At 40.2% G+C, this 24660-nt stretch overlaps 1 protein-coding gene across 3 annotated transcripts in view; it reads right to left on the bottom strand.

Annotated features, from left to right (window-relative positions):
• The window catches only part of LOC124710527 (peripheral plasma membrane protein CASK), a 558968-nt gene that overhangs the window by 168854 nt on the left and 365454 nt on the right, over positions 1 to 24660 (bottom strand). The window lies entirely within an intron of this gene.

The raw sequence follows: 24660 nt of genomic DNA, 5'->3' as shown, positions 1-24660 counted from the left end.
CACCTATCTCATACATCTTACTCACCAGATGGTAGAGTTTCGTCATGGATGGCTCTCCGAAGGCTATCAGTAGTTCTAATGGGATGTTGTCTACTCCTGGAGCCTTGCTTCGACTTAGGTCTTTCAGTGCTCTGTCAAATTCTTCATGCCATATCATATCTCCCAGAGAGAGAGAGAGAGAGAGAGAGAGAGAGAGAGAGAGAGAGAGAGAGAGAGAGAGAGTCATATTCATGTTGGAAATGATGATACAAAGGAGAGGGTAAAATACAGTACCAGCACATAGCCTCGTTCTATCAAAGAGCTCCAAGGGGGCCTCTGAGCTTATTGTTTCCATCCAATGGAAACACTGCAGAGGGATTGGCATAAAGGCTAGTGACACAGGACATTATGCCACCACCCCTCATGTCCCCTCTCCCCTAAAGGTGAAGGGAAAATTGGCAGCAGCATGTGGCATCCTTGATCTTTACCCATCCAAGGACTGGCCAATTCAGTGCTCTGACGGGAACAAGTGTGTCCACCTTAGCATGGCCATTGACTTTTCAAAGACTAATGTTCCTACAAGTTGTTGGTATGGAAGAAAGATAAATGTTTACTGTCTGGTCAATTATTAGATCATCAGGCACAGAGCACAAGCTCAGGTTGAGGTGGACGAAAAAAGAAAATCAGCTATGTCATATTCAAAGGAATCATTCTGGCATTTGCCTTGAGCAATTTAGAGAAACTACAGAAAACCTAAATTAAAATGGTTGAACAGGGATTTGATCCACCATTCTCCTGAATGCAAGCCCGTTGTCTTACCACTGTGCTACCACTCTTGGTTTAGCTGATGGTAGCCCCTACAAAATATTATTCGGAAATATTTCCCCATTTCTGCATTTCACATACTATCAAAATAACATAAAATTCTGGCAGGACAATATATTTGCTCATAAGGAAAGGAGTTTTGCAAACTGCTCATCATTCTCCCTGTGACAATCAGAGGAAGCAATATTGCCTCAAATGACCGAACTTGGATTTCCAGAAGAATCTTTCATAGTGAAGTGGCATTTAGCCCAGACTGCCACTCCATAACAAATAATAGTAATAATAATAATAATAATAATAATAATAATAATAACAAAATTGTGTGCTGTACCTGTAATCAAATCCAGACTTTTTTCTTTCAAAGGCAGTGCATTAAAAATGTTCCTGAACAACCACTGATTGCACTGATTGCAGAACTATTGTGTACAACACATGTTGAGTGCATTTTGGAAAACAGGAAGGGATAGTGTCAGATCTAATCTGAGTCCTGCCATAAGTCTTGCTCAATATGGTTCATTTTGAAAGAGTTCTTGTCCATAAAACAAAAGTGTTCATTCTTGAATGTTGGTCCAACAAACAGTTTTAATCTCTCAGAAAGTTATGGTACCTTGTTCTGCTTGTGCAGCCTGCATTTAAAAGGCAAAACATATTTTGATGATGTTAATTGATATGAAGATTTTGTGTCATAAAGAGTTTGCCAGATGATAAGATAGTCACTGTCATTGCTCTTCTAGTTGCTTAATGCTCAGTCAGAGCTTTTCAAGCAGAGCTCACACCCATCAGCTAACTGACATAGGACTACACACTCACCGAAGTGAAAGGGGAGGCTCATTCACCATTTGATCAACATGAACTGCCCAGTTACGGCACCATTTTGGTTCAGAATAATTTGTCTGCTTGCAACATTTACTTAAGTTTCTTGCAAGAGACTTATCCATTATCTCCTAGTTTTTTAACTACCAGTGACTGTTCAGACTGCAGTGGTGGCCTTAAAATGCAAGTAACAGTCTGTAAAATTGCAACAAGGCATCTTTACTGGAAAATCACACTTCAAATTATTGAATCACGTAATGACTATTGTCATCGTAGAGAGTAACATGCAAAGTCGCACAGACATTGATGACACTGTACTGAGAATATGTGTGTAGTTGGATAATACCTACTGTATTTCTCAGATTGCACAAGAAGTGTACTACAAACAGTGAATACTGCTCATTGCTTCACCTCCATTATCTTCTGGTATGTCATAGAACAACTATAAGTACGACTTTCTAACACAGAGATAGGCTCATTAGTTAATACCAGCAACACCCATTTAACTGAAGCAGCCTAGCAATGTCTGGCTGAAGAAAAGGTCCAGAAGTATTCCAGTACTTCATTTAATGACATACCATCTAGAAGTTTCTTTTGCTGTGCTTGAAACTACGCTCATAATTGATCTTCACGGTATCAAATTGTTGAGCAGTTTCAACAGCGAATTCACATGTACTTTATGATATGAGTTCATCACCTACAGTAAAATGATTTTTTTTAGCTATGATATTCTTTAGTGTAGTAGTTTCCACAAACAGCAGCATATGAAATGCAACAGCTGTTAGGCATCAGAACATTTACACAAAGAAACTGTGTGCACGGTTAGTGCCAGTGGCTAGCAAATAAAACTGAAGGAGGGTTTGAGTTCAGCCTGCCATTAACGATGGGGACATTAAAGATTCACAAGACCTCAATCATGGCAAGGGAAGGGAAGAAAATCAGCCATGTCAGTTTCAAAGAAACTATTTCAGTGTTCAACTTAACTGTTTAGGGAAACCACGGAAAACATAAATGTCAATTGCCATACGGGATTTAATCCTGATGATAAATTCTACAGAGAACAACTTGATTTTCATTCAGAAGAGTCACAGCTTTTTGTAAATTGGAATGTATTCTCAGTAACAAATTCTATATGTTATCAGATAACCAGAAAAAGACTCAGTCAACTTAGTGCTCCATTTCTCTGTAGAACTCACAGTGAAAAATTAGAGGCAACTATAAAATAGCAACAAAAGGCACTTGGAGAGCTACTACATAAGAACACACGAGAGCTAGAAGACCACTATAAACAAAAGTGAAATTATGTTAGACAAATAACAGGGCCATCAATGACTGTGGGACAAATTCACCTCAAACAGTGAACACAATGAATGTGGAAGACAAACACTAAACCACAGCATACTAAAGTAATGAAGCACATAAATTAGTCAGAAAAAGAAACAGCAAAACTTAATATAAGTAATGAAAATCAACAGATTAGATATTACAAAGAGTTAAGGTGCAGAAAAGACGCCAATGTACTTTGATGAGGAAAAGGAACCTGTGAATATTGACAATATAACAATGAATGAACTGCAAAACACACGAAATAACCAATTGGAATAGACACAATAAATACAAATTTAATCACATACAGTTGCTGCCTTGTATCCTATATATCTGCGTCTTTTTAGCATTTTCTGGCAAAAGTATGAAATTCCAAACTGATAAAAGAGGTGGAAGTTCTCTCTCTCTCTCTGTTAAAAGAGGGGCAACAGAAGTGAATGTTTAAACTACAGAGACACTGACTTTTTCAATGCTGCATGTAACATCTACTCAAAAATTTTTAACAGCAATTGTGGCTGACACACTTCTTCAAGAAAATCAAAGTGGATTTAGAAAAAAAGTTCACATAATGGCAATATTTTTAAAATAAAATGAGTTATATCAGAACAAACAGAATTTTGTATTAGGTTCCACACTGCCTTCACACATTTTGAGAAAGCTTCTTGATGATGTGATCAAAATAAATGATGTGCAATAATGAATGACAGTAGCTACCCAACATATCTCGTAACCAATCACAATTTATACTGTGAAACAAAAACAGTAATAAATAAAAGAGAGACAGTACAAATGAGATAAAATCAAAGAAGGGATGAGGCACGAGTGTTCTCTTTTACCCATTCATTTAACTTTGATACTGACTACATTTTTAAAAATTGGCAATCAGAGAATCATCCATGAATTAAATTAGATAAACACACTAATCTTAGTGTCCTACTATTTGCAGACGATAAAATAATAACACAAATACAAGAAAGTGAATACGACATTAAATCAAAACAATGCCCTTCTAAGTTAAAAACCCAAACCAATTAAAGTTAGTAATTAACAAAATATTGTAGTAGTCAAAATTTTAAGGTCATTATAAAATTGCACTTGAGTGTGGCATTAGCATATTCGGTAAAAATGAGCAGGAATGTCAGCAGGAAGAATTTACAGACACTAGTCATAAAAATTTATTTGTAGAAGCAAAATGCCTTTGGACCACAGGTATTCAAATAAATTTACAAAATACATTTCTTCACAAGGAGAGGAATTAATAATTTGCCCATTATCAATTAAAAAATTCTCAGGGTTGTTACCAGGGCATTTAAATCATAGTTGCTACAAGACAGAGGGACCTGGTAGACGGGCTGAGATGCGAATTGCCTTTCACCTGGCAGTTATTAGGCTGTTATAGGCACTGAGGAAAGCATGCTACACACAGCTGGCAGCCATCTCGGGAGCAGCATGTGAGTGAGGAGAGTCTGGCCATGGCCGGAGCTGCGTGTCCCGCATTGTATGTGAGGCAGAAGGCACTCATCAACCAACTATCACCTCTCCCTCGTTGGTAGGAAGTCTATCCTTTCCTGTTAGGACAACGGGTGTCTTCTTTCCCAGCTTGAAGGCAATCTTTTTACACGCTACAAAGCTTTGTCTCTGGGTATGGCCGTACAATCAACTGGCTGGCTCACATTATTCTTCTGGCCAAGCACATTACAGTTCACTACCATTTTTAAGCATTTATGTACCACCCACAAATTTCCAAATTCTCATGGTAAGAATGGAGGACCACATGCAGATCTTATAGCGGCTGGAGTTCCTTCAATGGACAAGCTCTATGTGAACAATTAAGACTAGGTATCATGTGTCCCAACCATTTTCACTTCTAACTCCTCCTCTGCTAAAATCTCCTTCCACTTCAGTGAGTTTTTCCCCACACTCCTCTCAGCAAGAGGAATGAGAGATGAAAGACTGCTCAGGCAAAAATCTTGAACCTCAGACCAAAACAGAGAGAGACCTATACTGACCACAGTAACAATGGATATAAATTTTGTGAAGATCAGAATGTATATGTGGATGTATATGTGGATAAAAAAAATATTCCCACGTACTTCCCGGTTAAAATTACACTTTTTCATTGCTGAAAATACACTTTTCCCCATGTGAAAATACACCATAACCTGGGTGAAAGTACATTTTTTTTCCATGTTAAGTGACTGCTCAGGCAAAAATCTTGAACCTCAGACCAAAACAGAGAGAGACCTATACTGACCACAGTAACAATGGATATAAATTTTGTGAAGATCAGAATGTATATGTGGATAAAAAAAATATTCCCACGTACTTCCCGGTTAAAATTACACTTTTTCATTGCTGAAAATACACTTTTCCCCATGTGAAAATACACCATAACCTGGGTGAAAGTACATTTTTTTTCCATGTTAAGTGACAATATGCTTTCCCTCAGAGCTGTAAAACTTACCAACCCTTTGAATAGTAAAGATTTTACACACTGGCGTACAACCTCATACACTGGCGTACAACCTCATGGCACTTCAGGAAATGAAACCAGCAAAAAACAACTCTTTTTGGAAAGATCTTTGAAGCATGGTTACATGTACACAGGATATTTTCATATTATAAAAGTATAAATACTAATTCCACCAAATACAGCACGATAGCTTACAAAGGAATGAAATCAAGATAACAACGGACTTTTGTCAGCCAGTCATAGTTCAGGTCACATGATATCAACAGCCAATGACGGCAGATATTCACAGCGTAGGGCACACAGTGTAGTCAGTCAACAGCAACATGACATAATGTCGTTGTGGCTTCTATGTCAGTGGAAGTATAGTCAGCTCCAAGCATTCACTGCGGGACACAAAGCTATTGAGCACCTTTGGTTGGAATTTAAAGATATTGTCCGCCACGTGCTAGAGAAGTATGTGCCTAGCGAAAATATAGGGGAGGGAAAGGATCCACCTTGGTACAACAAATATATTAGGAAGTTGCTGAGAAAACAGAGAATTTTGCACAGTCATTTTAAACGTAGTCACTGCCCCACTGACAAACAGAAATTATGTGAAGTGAAAACAGCTGTCAGAAGGTCAGTGAGAGATTCTTTTAACGAATTTTAAAGCAATATCTTACCAGGAGATTCTAAAAATAACCCCAAAAAATTTTGGTCATATGTAAAATTTATGAACGCAACAAATAATTCAATACCTTCTCTTGCTGACAGTATGGGTAATGTAACAGACGATGATAAACAGAAGGCCTAAATTCTAAATCTAGCTTTCAAAAACTCGGTTACAGTAGAGGACTGCGGCACCATTCCCCCTTTCAATGATTGAACAAACGCAAGGATGGCTGACATAGTGTTTAGTGTATCTGGGATTGTAAAACAGTTAAGATCCTTAGACACCAGGAAGGCATCTGGCCCAGACAGTATCCTCGTAAGATTATATGTTGACTACGCTACAAATATAGCACCATTCTTATCCATCATCTATCAGAGATCATTGGAACAGCAGAAAGTTCCACAGAAATGGAAGAACGCCCAGGTCATAGCAATCTATTAAAAGAGTAGAAAATCTGATGCACATAATTAACAGCCAATTTCACTGACATCAATTTGTTGTAGAATCATGGAACATATTTTGTGTTCAGACATAATGACCTTTCTAGACTCTGAGAACCTCATCTGCAGAAACCAGCATGGATTTAGGAAACAGCGTTCATGCGAGACACAGCTGACCCTCTTTGTGCGTGATATACAACAGGCTCTAGATACCAGCTCCAGGTTGGTGCCATATTTCTTGACCTTCGAAAGGTGTTCGAATCAGTTCCGCACAGTCGCTTGCTCCAAAAAGTGCATGCTTATGGTCTATCCGATGATATATGCGGTTGGATACAAAGTTTTCTAACAGAGAGGGAGCAATATGTTGTCCTGAACGGGGTGACTTCAACAGAAACAAGAATAATTTCAGGTGTGCCCCAGGGCAGTGTAATAGGTCCGCTGCTCTTTACGGTTTACATAAACAATCTGGTTGATGGTATTGACAGTGGCATTACATTGTTTACCAATGATACTGTAGTCTACAGAAAAGTAGTATCACACAAAAGTTGTTAACAAATCAACGAGGATTTGCAGAAAATAAATGCGTGGTGTAATGACTGGCAGTTATCTCTCAATATTAGTAAGTGTAACCTACTGTGTATAACAAGGCAAAAATCCCGATTAATGTATGAGTACAAAATTAATGTCCAGTCTCTGGAAATGGTAACATCCATCAAGTATCTGGCTGTGACTATTCGAAATGATCTCAAATGGAATGATCAGATAATACAAGTAATGAGCAAGGCGAACTCTAGATTGCGATTTATTGGTAGAACCCCGAAGCGATGCAGTCCTTCAACAAAGAAAATTGCTTACAATATTTTAATTCGTCCAGTCTTGGAGTATTGTTTGTCTTTATGGGACCCTTACCAGTCAGGTCTCATTCAAGAGATTGAGAAAGTCCAAAGAAGAGCAGCAAGATTCGTGACTGGTATGTTTGGCCATCGAGAGAGCATTACAAATCTGATAGAAAGTTTGAAGTGGGATACACTTGCAGATAGATGATGCACTAAACGGAAGGGGCTGCTCACTAAACTCTGAAATTCGATCTTTGCTGAGGATGTAGAGTATATATTATTACCACCAACTTTCAAATCGCACAATGATCACCGTTCAAATATAAGGGAAATTAGAGCTCGTACTCAGGCCTTCAGACAGTTGTTTTTCCCTCGTGCGATCCGCGAGTGGAACAGAGGGGGGTAAAATATGACTTTGGCGCAAATTGTGCCCTCCGCCACACACTGCTTGGTGGCCAGTAGTTGTAAATATGCAGATGTACACAGGAAAAGTTACTGGTTTAAATTAATATACATTCAGTATACCCACAAGTTAAGTTACCACTATAGAATAACTGCAATGTGATCAAGATATAAAATACTATACTGAACAGCCAGCTTCGTTAACTGTGTTGCACTTGCATTTCACTTTTATCAAAGACTAGCAGCCTGGTCTGGCTTCGCACACGTAGCATTAGGTATCTACAGCCGGACAACTTGTGTGGCACTGCATATTTTGTTTGCGAGCCACTCCGCAGAGTTATGAATAAGTTTCAAAGAACAACATTAAGTAACTGAATATTATCACTTCCATATAACCTAAGCGATGTAAGAAGCGCAAGGCAGGAAAGATGTCTGGATGCACAAATGGTGTGTGTGCCATATTGAATTGGTGTTACAAGTGACATCTAATGGCAATGATGGAACCACATCATGACGTAAGTAACATGTTTACAACCAATGTAAATATTGCTTCCTTGGTTCACAGGCATTGTGTTTGATAATGTTGTGGAAGTTGCACAATATTTCGACGAGACAGTTGCTCATCATTTTCAGGTGCTGACTGACGTGTTGCTGCAATGGCTCACCAATATATATGCTGGCTCACTGGAGATGCACAGGCGCCAAGGGTTAAGGCTGTAACGTCATCATAGACGAATCATAAAGCACGGCGACCTCCAGTGCCCCTGCCGTACAAACGGGTGATGGTCTTCTCATTCGCGAAGTGGGAAAAGTGCAGCCACAAATAGGGGCACAGTGCGTGTGCGGGCACAGGGTTGGCTCCCAGTTTAAGAGTGCGGACTTTGCTTCTCCGTCTGTGTTGACTCAGATTCGTTCGACTGCGGCCGACAATGCCTTAGTACCACCAGTGCTGATTCCCATGCCTCGCTGAATTGAAATCCCATGTCTCTATTGATCAGGTCATTACCTATACGAATTTCAAATGCTTCTTTAATGAAGAAATAAGGCGAGTGGCTTGCAGGGCCATAACCAGGATGCCCGCACCGAAGCAGAACATCAACACTGAAGAAAGGAAAGCTCCCTGTTCCTTAAGAGAAGACACAGAAACAGTTATTTTACCTGCCAACACGGGAAACGCTACTGTTCTTTTGCCTGCAACATCCTATTTCAGCAAGATGGATTTACTGTAGGACTCTGTGTGTCGCCATCTTCAAAAAGATCCAACTGATGCAGTACAACAGAAGACATCCATGTTCCTCAAATCCAGCCAGTTTCCAGAACATCTTAAAAAAAGCTTAATAGTACAAGTGCCAGTTCCACCATGACTGTATGGGCTGCCTAAGATCCATAAGGAAGGGGTTCCTCTTCCCCCATCGTGAGCAATATAGGAGCCCTGATACATTACCTGGCAAAACATCTGGCTTCTCTCCGAAGTCCAGTGGTAGGAAAATGTGAACATCACATTGAATGATCTGATATTTTAGTGAGTTTCGATGTGGTCTCTTTGTTCACATGAGTGCCTTTGGTGGATTTATTACAAAGTACACTAACTAAGTTGGAGGAGAATATCTTAATCTTTTCAAACATGTGCTTACCTTGATGTACTTTTTATTTAATGAATAATATTTTGTGCAGACTGACGGTGTTGCTATGGGTAGCCCTTTGCCTTCCATAGTAGCTTTTTACGGAAAACTTTGAGGATAAAGAACTTCAGTCAGCTGTGTTGAAACCTAAATGTTTCTGGAGATGTGTGGACTACAGTTTTGTTGTTTGGCCACATGGAGCAGCAATACTTCCAGCATTTCTGGCACATCTTAACTCCCTCCATCCCAGCATTTGCTTCACCAAGGAAGTGGAGAAAAATGGAGAGATCGCGTTTCTTGATGTCTTGGTCTGTGGAAAAGAAGATGGTTCCTTGGATCACAGTGTGTTTTGCAAACCAACTCACACTGACCTATATTTACGAGCTATGAGCTGCCATCACCCATCTCATTGCAGTGGCATGTTGTGGACTCTCGTTCATAGGGCCAGAATTATCTCTGATGCAGGGAGCTTATCAGCAGAGCTTAGCCATCTTCACTCGGTGTTTTTACAAAATGGGTACTCCAATAAACAGATCCATAGTGCATTTTAACCTGCATGCACTAAAGCTCTAGAGCAGCCAGAAGAAACATAGAACTCCACAAGGATGGTTTTTCTATCGTGTATGTTGGTGGCGTGTCCTTTAAGATTGGCAGGCTGTTCAAAAAACATCAAATAAAATGTGTCTTTCACCCTCCAGCGTGAGTGCAAACTATGCTGGGTTTTGTTAAAAACAAACTAGGTCTAAGGAGACCAGGGATATATAAAATCCTGTGCCTGTATGGGAAATCATACATTGGCCAGACGTGTCACACTGTTAAGGTTACTTGTGCTGAACATAGACGTTACGCCAGACTGGGTCAGCCAGAAAAGTCTGCTGTGGCTGAACACTGTCTTCACATGAGACACAGCATGAACTGTGGAGAGTTCCATCATTAAAGACCCATTCAAAAATTGTGTAAGTAACGACCTGATCAATACATACATGGGATTTCAATTCAGCAAGGCATGGGAACCAGCACTGGCGGTACTAAGGCATTATCAGCCACAGTTGAACAAAAGAGAGTCAACACAGACAGAGAACCAGAATCCGCACACTTAAACTGGACACCAACACTCTGCCTGGACAGGCCCTGTGCCGCTATTTGCAGCCGCGTTTTTCCCGTGTCACAAATGAGAAGCCTCTGGCCCATTGTTACAGCACTCGTCTTGCTTTATGGCAGACTTGTTCACCATGCCACGCTCAGAATCATGTCAACAACTAGGTTTAATTGCAGGAAAGCAGAAAGCTGAAATCTGATTATTCATCTGCTGCTCTGCTGAAAGTTCATACTGTCAACAGAAACATAAACAGCACTGAATAATTTGCTAAACATTTGGACAATGTCCTTTAGAACTAACTAGAAAAGAATATACGCTGACATCCATACACCTACACAACTACAATGTTCAGCTGATTCCTTGTTTCCAACACCTCAACTCATCATGGTGATGGGTTGTGTGTTAGTTGGAGTAGACGAGAGGAGAATAGAGTCAGGAAGGAGGGAGAGAGGGAGGAGAACTGGAGGGAAGCGTGGCTGACCAGCTAGGAGGAGGAGGCAGCAGGTGCACAGGATACGAATGTGGCACCAATGAGTTCGCTCTGGTGCAAGCTGGGGAGTTTGTGTGTGGCACACAATGACATGGAGGTATTACCTGGGAAGTAGAGATCAAACAGAGGAAGACGGAGACTGTGGAAACGAGAATGCGAGTACAATGAGTAAAGAGGGAGGCCTGGGGACTTGGGTGGAGTTGGGTTTGGAACAAGGGCTAGCAGAGATTGAGGACAGGAAGATTGTGTAACTGAATGATATATTACAAGAACAAATCTCGTCTGTGCAGTTAAGAGCATCTGTTACTGGAGGTGAGAATACAGATGGCACAGGTCATGAATCAGCTATTAAAAGTCACACACTACATGCTCAGCACGGTGTACTGCCATTACGTGAGCAACTCTGCCTTAACCACAGTTTGGTGGTGGCTATTCATTTGGATGGAGACATGGTTGGTAGTCATCCCAACAAGAACGAGCATGCAGAAGTTACAGCGCAGACGGTATAAGACAAGACTGCTTTCACAGGTACCCCTATTTCGAACAGAATAGAATATACCTGTGACAGGACTAGAAGAGGATGTACTGGACGGGTGCACTGAACAGGTCTTGGACCTGGATCTTCCACAGAAGTGTGGCCAATTCGGCAAGGAGTTACACACAAATAGACCTCCCTCTGCCAGAGCAAGCTCAATGGTGTGACATTTCTATCCCATTTGCCTGCTACTTTTACCTCTGAGCCATAAATCAACCCTTCTTGCCAACCTTCCTTGCCGCTTTTCTGCCCTTACAAACTTCTCCAAATATAATCCCTCACCCAAAAAGGGTTGCAGTGCTGGTGCAGCACCCACTCCACCTGATACAATCCCACACCCAAGTAAATCTGCAGTGCTGGTATGATGTAGCGGACCAAGACAATGTAGCAGTGTATGTGTGTGAATGTTTGGCAATGTATATTCCATACTAGTTAGTGCTGAAGAAGGACTTTGTCTGATAGCTTAGCAATGTTTTCAGTCTTTTAGTCTTTTTTGTGAGCTTCACATTGACAAAATCTTTGTCAATGTATCCATTTTTGTAAATTTTTCAGTATTTTTCATTATATTTTACCGCACTTTGAATGTCATTTTTTCTTCTCATCTTTATTTTAACTATATTTTTGCATAGAGGGCAGGTTTGCTTTGCAGCACCCCCTTTTGGTTTCTCATTGTCATAGTCATTTCTCTATGTATCACTCCATGTTTGACGTCTGTTTAAGACAGTGTTATTACCCAGGGAACATACATATTGAAAGGTAAATTTGTATGTGCATTTTAAATGGTTTAATCAGTCTATATACATTTAATTTTGCTTTATGTACATTTATTCGTTTGGTCATTGTTATTATTTATTTTCATTTTTATTCTTGTATTTGTACCACCGATGATGGCTGTTAATCAGTCGAAATCGATATGCAAAATTAAATAAAGAAAACATGATCTTGCGACTGGTTGCTGCTTATTTGGTAATTTTATGGTCTACAGTCGCTGCACAACTTGGGAACCATATGGAGCCTCCCATTCACAAATCTGCTTCAGTTGCTAGTAATTTCATGTTTATTGCATGACCAGTTTCAAAGCCTAAAGCTTCATGCTGTTTGATGTTTGATGTGGGTGCAACCCTCTTGACTGACTCGCACAATCACAACACATTAATGTTTCCATAATTTTTTGGTGTCACCTGAAGATAAAGCTTTAGGCTTCGAAACAATCTGTGCAGTAAATAAGAAATCACTGGCAACTGAAGCAGATGTTTTATTTTATTAATATCTTCCTCAGTTGTAGATGTTCACCTTATCAAAAGGATCACTCCAAAAGAAAAGCATACTTTTTTCCCAAAAATCCAACCTTTGTTCTACATCTTAGCTATTCACAGACGTCACAGAAACAGTCTTCTCTCTTCCATTCAAATTTAATTCACGCAAAGGGACACTGCATCGTACTTACGAACAACACAGGCACAGCAATATCATATTTATCTACAGACACCAGGCAAGTGACTTTAGATCTCCCTAGTACAAGAATATGCATAATGAATGTGAGTGTTCAGGTTGTACAACCATGGTTGATGACGTATGGAAATTTGTGTCTGGCCATGACGCATGCTTGGGTAGTCTAATAGTAAAGCGACCACTGGCAATAAGTAGGAAATTCGGGTTCAAGTCCTGATCCAGCACAGATTTATATTTCCGTCATTCCTTTATACAGCTGATGATTGTTCATATTTGCAACTGCGGATATATTTTGTGTATTTCATAACAGCTGCAATGCCATGCATTAGTATTGGTTCTCAGAGTATTTGTGCAAGTTACGTGCTGCATGGATTGATCACTGTGGTCTCATTTCAACAACATTGTGTCTGTGACCCATGAATAGCTGTCCACATGAGTGGACTTCCACGATGGGGCGAAACTGCAGACCATTTCTATGGGTATCTCTAACGGATCGGGCCTGCTGAACATTGCATCACACTTACAAATAACATAGCCACTACAATATCATATCATAGTATTAGGGCTGTTGAATATAACCAGAGTTGTCACAAGTTTCTCCTAGTGAAATTCCCTGATATTTCCCTGATTTCCAGACAAGTTTTAGCATTTTTCCCTGACAAATTTTGAGATATCAATGGTATGTAAAGATATAAATTGTCAAAAAAATGTAAGGAGTTCTGTATTTCTCTCCCATGTGAGCCAAATTCTTAAGTACTAACATCAACATATTTCTTAATGAACTACTTTTAGATGGAGAAAGCAAGCCAAATGGTATACATGTCTCATTAAGACCACTGTTATTTTATTTCAACAAAATGAAACACATTTGGAGACAAAAATATGCATTTCCTTGGAGTTGCAAGACATATTTAAAATACCTTCACTGATTTCAGAAATAACCTCAGAGCAAAGTAGGCCTCTGGCAAGAAGTGTATCAGGCAGGGAAGAGCTGTGTAAACCAACACTATAAGTGACCACAAATAAAAGGTTAGATCTATTATGTTCGTTATTGACAGTTATTACCCACTGTGTTATGTCTATTATTTTACAGATATTGTGTGAATTTTCTTTTGAGAAATGTACAAGTACCTAGTGTACAAACCACAAGCGACTGCCACAATTTTCTTCTTATCATGCATACTTTCTAATATATAAATTAGTTTCTAAATGACAAAATATACTACAACAAATAAAATGTCTATACAACATTGCACTATACAATGCACTTGCAGTGAGACAGTCACAATTCCTGAAATCCATCCCTGAGGCCTCTGGCCTGCCGAAGAGCACCATAGTCCTGGATTCTTGGGTAAACCACGAAAATCCTCCGCATTATGCCACATACAAACAGACTAGGCTTGCAAGCAGATCAGTGAGACTATATCCGATGGGCAGGGCTTACACATTAGTGGGAAATGACGGGCTTCAGATTAGCAGGCCCGATCCATTAGAGATACCCACAGAAATGGTCTGCAGTTTTGCCCCATCGTGGAAGTCCACTCATGTGGACAGCTATTCACGGGTCACAGACACAATGTTGTTGAAATGAGACCACAGTGATCAATCCATGCAGCACATAACTTGCACAAATACTCTGAGAATCAATACTAATGAGGAGATATATGTATATGAATACAATAGAGGGAAACATTCCATGTGGGAAAAATATATCTAAAAACAAAGACGATGTGACTTAGCAAACAAAAGCGCTGGCAGGTTGACAGACACACATACAAACACAAACACACACACAAAATTCAAGCTTTCGCAACAAACGGTTGCTTCATCAGGAAAGAGGGAAGGAGAGGGAAAGACGAAAGGATGTGGGTTTTAAGGGAGAGGGTAAGGAGTCATTCCAATCCCGGGAGCGAAAAGACTTACCTTGGGGGAAAAAAAGGACAGGTATAGACTCGCGCGCGCGCGCGCGCGCGCCCCCACACACACACACACACACACACACACACACACACACACACACACACACACACACACACAGAGTCACAAGCAGACATTTGTCACATCATCTTTATATATATAAAAACAAAGATGATGTGACTTACCAAACGAAAGTGATCGTGTACACCTTCCGGGTTACAGGACTGGAGTAGGTGGTGGTGGGAGGGTGCATGGGACAGGTTTTACAGTGGGGGCGGTTACAAGGGTAGGAGCCAGAGGGTAGGGAAAGTGGTTTGGGGATTTCATAGGGATGAACTAACAGGTCACATCATCTTTGTTTTTAGAGGGAAACATTCCACGTAGGAAAAATATATACCTAAAAACAAAGATGATGTGACTTACCAAATGAAAGTGCTGGCAGGTCGACAGACACACAAACAAACACAAACATACACACAAAATTCAAGCTTTCGCAACAAACTGTTGCCCCATCAGGAAAGAGGGAAGGAGAGGGAAAGACGAAAGGATGTGGGTTTTAAGGGATAGGGTAAGGAGTCATTCCAATCCTGGGAGCGGAAAGACTTACCTTAGGGGGAAAAAAGGACGGGTATACACTCGCACACATATCCATCCACACATATACAGACACAAGCAGACATATTTTCAATGTGTCTGCTTGTGTCTGTATATGTGTGGATGGATATGTGTGTGTGTGCGAGTATATACCCGTCCTTTTTCCCCCTAAGGTAAGTCTTTCCGCTCCCGGGATTGGAATGACTCCTTACCCTCTCCCTTAAAACCCACATCCTTTCGTCTTTCCCTCTCCTTCCCTCTTTCCTGATGAGGCAACAGTTTGTTGCGAAAGCTTGAATTTTGTGTGTATGTTTGTGTTTGTTTGTGTGTCTGTCGACCTGCCAGCACTTTCATTTGGTAAGTCACATCATCTTTGTTTTTAGATATACATCTTTGTTTTTAGATATATATATGTATATCCCCCCCATGAACCATGGACCTTGCCGTTGGTGGGGAGGCTTGCATGCCTCAGCGATACAGATAGCCGTACCGTAGGTGCAACCACAACGGAGGGGTATATGTTGAGAGGCCAGACAAACGTGTGGTTCCTGAAGAGGGGCAGCAGCCTTTTCAGTAGTTGCAAGGGCAACAGTCTGGATGATTGACTGATCTGGCCTTGTAACAATAACCAGAACGGCCTTGCTGTGCTGGTACTGCGAACGGCTGAAAGCAAGGGGAAACTACAGCCGTAATTTTTCCCGAGGGCATGCAGCTTCACTGTATGATTACATGATGATGACGTCCTCTTGGGTAAAATATTCCGGAGGTAAAATAGTCCCCCATTCGGATCTCCGGGCAGGGACTACTCAAGAGGATGTCGTTATCAGGAGAAAGAAAACTGGCGTTCTACGGATCGGAGTGTGGAATGTCAGATCCCTTAATTGGGCAGGTAGGTTAGAAAATTTAAAAAGGGAAATGGATAGGTTGACGTTAGATATAGTGGGAATTAGTGAAGTTCAGTGGCAGGAGGAACAAGACTTCTGGTCAGGTGACTACAGGGTTATAAACACAAAATCAAATAGGGGTAATGCAGGAGTAGGTTTAATAATGAATAAGAAAATAGGAATGCGGGTAAGCTACTACAAACAGCATAGTGAACGCATTATTGTGGCCAAGATAGATATGAAGCCCACGCCTACTACAGTAGTACAAGTTTATATGCCAACTAGCTCTGCAGATGACGAAGAAATTGAAGAAATGTATGATGAAATAAAAGAAATTATTCAGATTGTGAAGGGAGACGAAAATTTAATAGTCATGGGTGACTGGAATTCGAGTGTAGGAAAAGGGAGAGAAGGAAACATAGTAGGTGAATATGGACTGGGGGACAGAAATGAAAGAGGAAGCCACCTGGTCGAATTTTGCACAGAGCACAACATAATCATAACTAACACTTGGTTTAAGAATCATGAAAGAAGGTTGTATACATGGAAGAACCCTGGAGATACTAAAAGGTATCAGATAGATTATATAATGGTAAGACAGAGATTTAGGAACCAGGTTTTAAATTGTAAGACATTTCCAGGGGCAGATGTGGACTCTGACCACAATCTATTGGTTATGACCTGTAGGTTAAAACTGAAGAAACTGCAAAAAGGTGGGAATTTAAGGAGATGGGGCCTGGATAAACTAAAAGAACCAGAGGTTGTACAGAGATTCAGGGAGAGCATAAGGGAGCAATTGACAGGAATGGGGGAAATAAATACAGTAGAAGAAGAATGGGTAGCTTTGAGGGATGAAGTAGTGAAGGCAGCAGAGGATCAAGTAGGTAAAAAGACGAGGGCTAGTAGAAATCCTTGGGTAACAGAAGAAATATTGAATTTAATTGATGAAAGGAGAAAATATAAAAATGCAGTAAGTGAAACAGGCAAAAAGGAATACAAACGTCTCAAAAATGAGATCGACAGGAAGTGCAAAATAGCTAAGCAGGGATGGCTAGAGGACAAATGCAAGGATGTAGAGGCCTATCTCACTAGGGGTAAGATAGATACCGCCTACAGGAAAATTAAAGAGACCTTTGGAGATAAGAGAATGACTTGTATAAATATCAAGAGCTCAGATGGAAACCCAGTTCTAAGCAAAGAAGGGAAAGCAGAAAGGTGGAAGGAGTATATAGAGGGTCTATACAAGGGCGATGTACTTGAGGACAATATTATGGAAATGGAAGAGGATGTAGATGAAGATGAAATGGGAGATATGATACTGCGTGAAGAGTTTGACAGAGCACTGAAAGACCTGAGTCGAAACAAGGCCCCCGGAGTAGACAATATTCCATTGGAACTACTGACGGCCGTGGGAGAGCCAGTCCTGACAAAACTCTACCATCTGGTGAGCAAGATGTATGAAACAGGCGAAATACCCTCAGACTTCAAGAAGAATATAATAATTCCAATCCCAAAGAAAGCAGGTGTTGACAGATGTGAAAATTACCAAACTATCAGCTTAATAAGTCACAGCTGCAAAATACTAACACGAATTTTTTACAGACGAATGGAAAAACTAGTAGAAGCCAACCTCGGGGAAGATCAGTTTGGATTCCGTAGAAACACTGGAACACGTGAGGCAATACTGACCTTACGACTTATCTTAGAAGAAAGATTAAGGAAAGGCAAACCTACGTTTCTAGCATTTGTAGACTTAGAGAAAGCATTTGACAATGTTGACTGGAATACTCTCTTTCAAATTCTAAAGGTGGCAGGGGTAAAATATAGGGAGCGAAAGGCTATTTACAATTTGTACAGAAACCAAATGGCAGTTATAAGAGTCGAGGGACATGAAAGGGAAGCAGTGGTTGGGAAGGGAGTAAGACAGGGTTGTAGCCTCTCCCCGATGTTGTTCAATCTGTATATTGAGCAAGCAGTAAAGGAAAAAAAGAAAAATTCGGAGTAGGTATTAAAATTCATGGAGAAGAAATAAAAACTTTGAGGTTCGCCGATGTCATTGTAATTCTGTCAGAGACAGCAAAGGACTTGGAAGAGCAGTTGAATGGAATGGACAGTGTCTTGAAAGGAGGATATAAGATGAACATCAACAAAAGCAAAACAAGGATAATGGAATGTAGTCTAATTAAGTCGGGTGATGCTGAGGGAATTAGATTAGGAAATGAGGCACTTAAAGTAGTAAAGGAGTTTTGCTATTTGGGGAGCAAAATAACTGATGATGGTCGAAGTAGAGAGGATATAAAATGCAGGCTGGCAATGGCAAGGAAAGCGTTTCTGAAGAAGAGAAATTTGTTAACATCCAGTATTGATTTAAGTGTCAGGAAGTCATTTCTGAAAGTATTCGTATGGAGTGTAGCCATGTATGGAAGTGAAACATGGACGATAAATAGTTTGGACAAGAAGAGAATAGAAGCTTTCGAAATGTGGTGCTACAGAAGAATGCTGAAGATTAGATGGGTAGATCACATAACTAATGAGGAAGTATTGAATAGGATTGGGGAGAAGAGAAGTTTGTGGCACAACTTGAACAGAAGAAGGGATCGATTGGTAGGACATGTTCTGAGGCATCAAGGGATCACCAATTTAGTATTGGAGGGCAGTGTGGAGGGTAAAAATCGTAGAGGGAGACCAAGAGATGAATACACTAAGCAGATTCAGAAGGATGTAGGTTGCAGTAGGTACTGGGAGATGAAAAAGCTTGCACAGGATAGAGTAGCATGGAGAGCTGCATCAAACCAGTCTCAGGACTGAAGACCACAACAACAAACAACATATGTATATATCCACACAATCACTCAGACACAGCTCATGCACACATGACTGCCATCTCCAGCTACTGCGTCAACAATATCTGAGAAGCAGGTCCAAACAAACCATTCCCCATGCCTCCCTGCCTCTTGTCGGCAGCTGCTACACTAGTGGTAAGAAGTGGTGGCAGCACTGACTGCAAGCTGATGGTAGTGGTAGGAAGGGGAGAAGCAGTAAGAATGAGGGAGTAGGAAGTGCCACATGTACTCAGCTGCATCTGGCCAGTGACAATGCGTGACATCTCAATATACAAACTATTTCGTCTACTGGGGCAAAAACCTGATTTTTCCAATTTTTTTCTCAAATTTCCCTGATATTTTATTGATTTCCCTGACGTGTTTGAACTCCCTGATATTTCCCTGATTTTCAGAACTTGTGGCAACCCAGTTAACCCTTTCACCTCTAAGTTCCTCTAAAATAACTGGGCACCACAGGAGGTAGGAAGCTCCCTACAGAGACCCTGTCTGCTTGCTCAAAATTACTTGTCATTCAATAAAATATTTCTTGAAGATTCTTTGCAGATGATGCTGTCATTTACCATGTTGTTAAGTCATCAGATGATCAAAACCAGTCGCAAAATGATTTAGACAAGATATATGTATGCAGCAAAAAGTGACAATTGACACTAAATAATGAAAAGTGTGAAGTCATCCACACGAGTACTAAAAGGAATCCACTAAATTTTGATTCACGATAAATCACACACATCTAAAGGCTGTAAATACAACTGAATACTTAGGGATTACAACTAAAAATATAATTTAAACTGGAACAATCACAAAGATAATGTGGGGATAGCAATTCAAAGAACATGATTTATTGGCAGAACAATTAGAAAATGCAATGCATCTTCTAAAGAACTGCGTACACTGCACTTGTCCTGTCCCTCATCTGGAGTACTTCTGTGTGGTGTGGGATTCACATTAGGTAGGATTGATGGAGGACATTAAAAAATGGAGTCATTGAAAAAGTTCATATAACGGCAGCTCTTTTTGTATTAATGTGAAATACGGGAGAGTGTGCCATCATTTGTGAATTGGGGTGGCAATCATTAAAAAAAAGGCATTTTTCGTTGTGGCAGGATCTTCTCATGAAATTTCAAACACCAACTTTCACCTCAGAGTATGAAAATACATACTGCACAGGGAGAAATGATCACTGTAATAAAATGAAAGACATAAGAGTTTTGTGTGTTCATTTTTCCCATACACTGTTTGAGAGCCAAATGGTAGAGAAATAGCATGGAGATGGTTCAATGAACACTCTACCAGGCAGTTAATTGGGAATTTAGAGTAATTATGTCAATATAGCTGTGTATGTCAATGAAGTAAATATATGTTTAAATTGTGGCACAATGTTCACCTCAAAATTGCTGGCAATGGGCTCCAAAGACTCTGGCCTGGTACAATGTGCTTTCCATGACTAGGCCACAAAAAGCAGGACAAGACTTTCTTATAGTAACCCTGTTGCAGCATAGTAGATGCCCCACACAGTAAGCAAGGTTCGATCATATCCCAGCCACACGAATATCCAACAGCAGCAGTGGAAATCCTGCATATGCATGGAAGACAACACTTCGGTCCCTATTACGGGGAGCTTGTTCTTTGCCAACAATGACCACAATACCCATTATTACATATTGTAGGAGTTACACAATGTGATCCTGCAGCAGACCTGAGAACCATATATTCAAAATAATTAACAGTAAATCTAACATGTCACACTATTTTGTCGTCAGTAATCTAATGATGCCCACCAGATAATGCCTAGCTCATAATTAGGTTGTACACAATGCTCATTCCCAAAACCATCTAAAGTAAAAAATATTCATGAAATGACAGTAATACAGACCAAAACTTAAGTTACCATGGAAACATGGCTTTAGCTAGAAAAATCAACAAAGGAGATAAGAAGTGAAAATGGCTTATTACAAAACGATTAAAAACATCTCAACTTACAGTTCAGCAGAAAATGCTAACCAACCTGGATGATGACCTGGTCTACATGACTACAAGTAGGCAGCAATGCATCTCATTTGTAGACTTTTGTCTAAACAAAGGAATAACTGAATGATGAGACTCTTGGCCTAATAAAACAAAGTTGGATTTTAAAAAAATAAAACATGCAACATGATTTATAAATAAATTAAAAACACCATTTAAAGAAAGAAATGATTGAGCACAATTTATAAATGAAAAACATAAAACAACTATAGAAGAAATGTAAGAGTTTCAACAGAACAAGAAAGTTAAATGAGATAAATGACTTACTTGAAAAAATTGTTCAACTGATTGACATTTCAGCTTCATTGCACACATGGAATTTTGAGAGCCTTATACACAGTGAAGTGCCAAACAAACTGGTATGGGCATGCATATTCAATTATAGAGCTATGTAAACAGGCATAATACGGCACTGCGGTCGTCAATGCCTATATAAGACAACAAGTGTCTGGCACAGTTGCTAGATCAGTTACTGCTGCTAGCATTGCAGATTATCAAGATTTAAGTGACTTTGAATGTGGTGTTATAGTTGGCGCATGGGTAATGGGGCACAGCATCTCTGAGGTAGCGATGAAGTGGGGATTTTCCCATACGAGTGTACCGTGAATATCAGGAATCCGGTAAAACATCACATCCCCAACATTGCTGTGGCTGGAAAAAGATCCTGCAAGAACGGGACCAATGACTTCTGAAGAGAATCAGTCAATGTGACAGAAGTGCAAGCCTTCTGCAAATTTCTTCATGTTTAAATGCTGGGCCATCAACAAGTGTCAGCATGCAAACCATTCAATGAAACATCATCAATATGGGCTTTCGGAGCCGACTCGTATACCCTCAATGACTGCACGACACAAAGTTTTATGCCCCACCTGGGCCCGTCAACGCCAACATTGGACCATCGATGACAGGAAACATGTTGCCTGGTGGACAAGTCTTGTTTCTAATTGTCTCGAGAGGTTGGATGTGTATGGGTATGGAGACAACCTCATGAATCCATGGACCCTGCACGCCAGCAGAGGACTGTTCAGGCTGGTAGGTGCTCTGCAATGGTGTGGGGAATGTGCAATTGGAGTGATATGGCACCCCTAATACATCTAGACATGACTCTGACAGGTGACATGTACATAAGCATCCTGTCTGATCACCTGCATCCATTCATGTCTATTGTGCATTCCGAAGGACTTGAGCAAATCCAGCAGGAAAATGCAACACCCCACACATCCAGAATTGTTATAGAGTGGCTCTAGGAACACTCTTCCGGGTTTAAACACTTCCGCTGGGGCCACCAAACTCCCCAGACGCGAACGTTATTGAGCATATCTGGGCTGCCCTACAATGTGCTGTTCAGAAGAGATCTCCATCCCCTCTTACTCTTACGGATGTATGGACATCCCGGCAGGATTCATGGTGCCAGTTCCCCACAGCACTACTTCAGACATTAGTCAAGTCCATGCTACATTGTGTTGTGGCACTTCTGCATGCTCACGGGGGACCTACACAATATTAGGCAAATATACCAGTTTCTTTGGCTTTCGGTGTATTACTTGCTCATACAGTACGATGAGTAGGACTCAACTTTCATTTGCAAGGAGGTTACCCAAATCATGACCGAATTGGCATTCTGGATTAATAACATTGGCCTCATACACAAATCACCCAGAGATTGTCCGCCCTGGTAGCTGAGTGGGCAGCGTGACAGACTGTCAATCCTAAGGGCCCGTGTTCGATTCCCGGCTGGGTCGGAAATTTTCTCCGCTTAGGGACTGGGTGTTGTGTTGTCCTAATCATCATCATTTCATCCCCATCGACGCGCAGGTCGCCTAAGTGGCGTCAAATCGAAAGACCTGCACCAGGCGAACGGTCTACCCGACGGGAGGCCCTAGCCACACGACATTTCCATTTCTATTACCCAGAGATTGGGCTCAGGCAGTCTGTCACACCACATATGGAAATAGCAGGTTGGTTACTAAGTCTACGCCTAAAAAACAAACATAAAAGCACATGGAAACATAGACAACACGGTTTAGAAATTTGCTGAAGGATACGGTAAACGACATTCCTCCCCTTAAATCAATGTGGTAATGGCATCCAGCCACAAAAAGCAAAAGTAAATGCGCAACCAAAAAATAAGACTCTGATATGAGCCCCATGCTTTCAGAAAGCTAAATACATCAAGTATGTGGTTTCTCGAGTTGCTAACCAAGTAAAGTTTCATCTTCACCTTTTTATCTTCCAACTACTATGTGAGGAACTTCACTTCTTAAGTTTGTGCTAAATCACGATTTAAATGGATGTGCTGTGTCAGTATTCTGCTCTGTAAAAATAGTTTCAACAGTAGATGAATTTATAACATTTGAAAGAAATTTTTTTTGTTCTGCTCTGGGAAGTCTGTTACATAGCAAATGATGTGCCAATCTGTTTTTTTTTCCTTAAATTTAATGCCAACTTTCTCAAAATTCACACTACTGGTCTGTACCAGGAGTGCATACAGTTCTTATATTTCTTTTTAAATAAAACAGAGTAATAAACTAATTATTCAAAGGTGCATTTTGGTCTTACTCAGTTTACACAGCCCTATAACATCCAATAGTTAATAGAGTACTGTGCACAAGGTGATGTTTTGTAGGGCTGAACATGTACAAACAATATTTACAGTTTCATTCAATCAGTTTTGCCATACATAAAGCTTTATTATTTGTGCAACCAGTGTTTATGTGTGGTGTGTGGGGAGGGGGGGATAGTGTAGTTTGTGTTAAAATCTAACATGCATTTTATTGCTTTTCCTTCAATCCCTTCATTTTCTTTGGAGGAGGAACAAAAGTCCATCCATCTCCTTTGTGTCAATTTATGTGCAACAAACTTTCCTTTCATATTTATGTAGTAACATATCTCAACACAAAACGTTGTTTCATATCACATTTTTTTGCAGGTACTATTTTCTATTCAACAGTTGTATAATTACGCACACTTTCTTTGCGGAATGTGCGTACAAAGTAATGATGGAAGTAGTTCTTCTGAAGTTATTACACATATTTACCAACAATTGGAATAAAATCCTTAAGAAGATTAGGAATCCTTAACGACAGTAGGTCACATCATTCTGAAAACTAAATAGCACCCAACAAAGGAAATCAAATATTTCAGCCAACAAGTAACAGTTTTCTACAGGTGACAAAACTGCTAGGTTATTGAGGACAGTTCACTCATGTATCAGGGCTGTGATAACTAAAATAAGATGCAATATATAGGCCACTTTCACAACAGAGTACTTCCATCATCCCAAACAGGGCCGTTGCAAGTTGTTTGAAATGTTGGATTTTATTTTGTATTTGCTATTTAGTTATCAGAACGATCCAGCTGTAAAGATTTTATTAAAATAGTTACTGGCCTTGATAGCCTATACACCTACATTTCCTGAGAATATCATCACAGCTTCAGTTTTAAGTTGAATTT

This window comes from Schistocerca piceifrons, chromosome 1 (genome assembly GCF_021461385.2).
Source record: "Schistocerca piceifrons isolate TAMUIC-IGC-003096 chromosome 1, iqSchPice1.1, whole genome shotgun sequence".
Taxonomy (NCBI): Eukaryota; Metazoa; Arthropoda; class Insecta; order Orthoptera; family Acrididae; genus Schistocerca; species Schistocerca piceifrons.
Note: the sequence above shows the minus strand (reverse complement) of the source record. Positions and strands in the feature narration are given on the sequence as shown.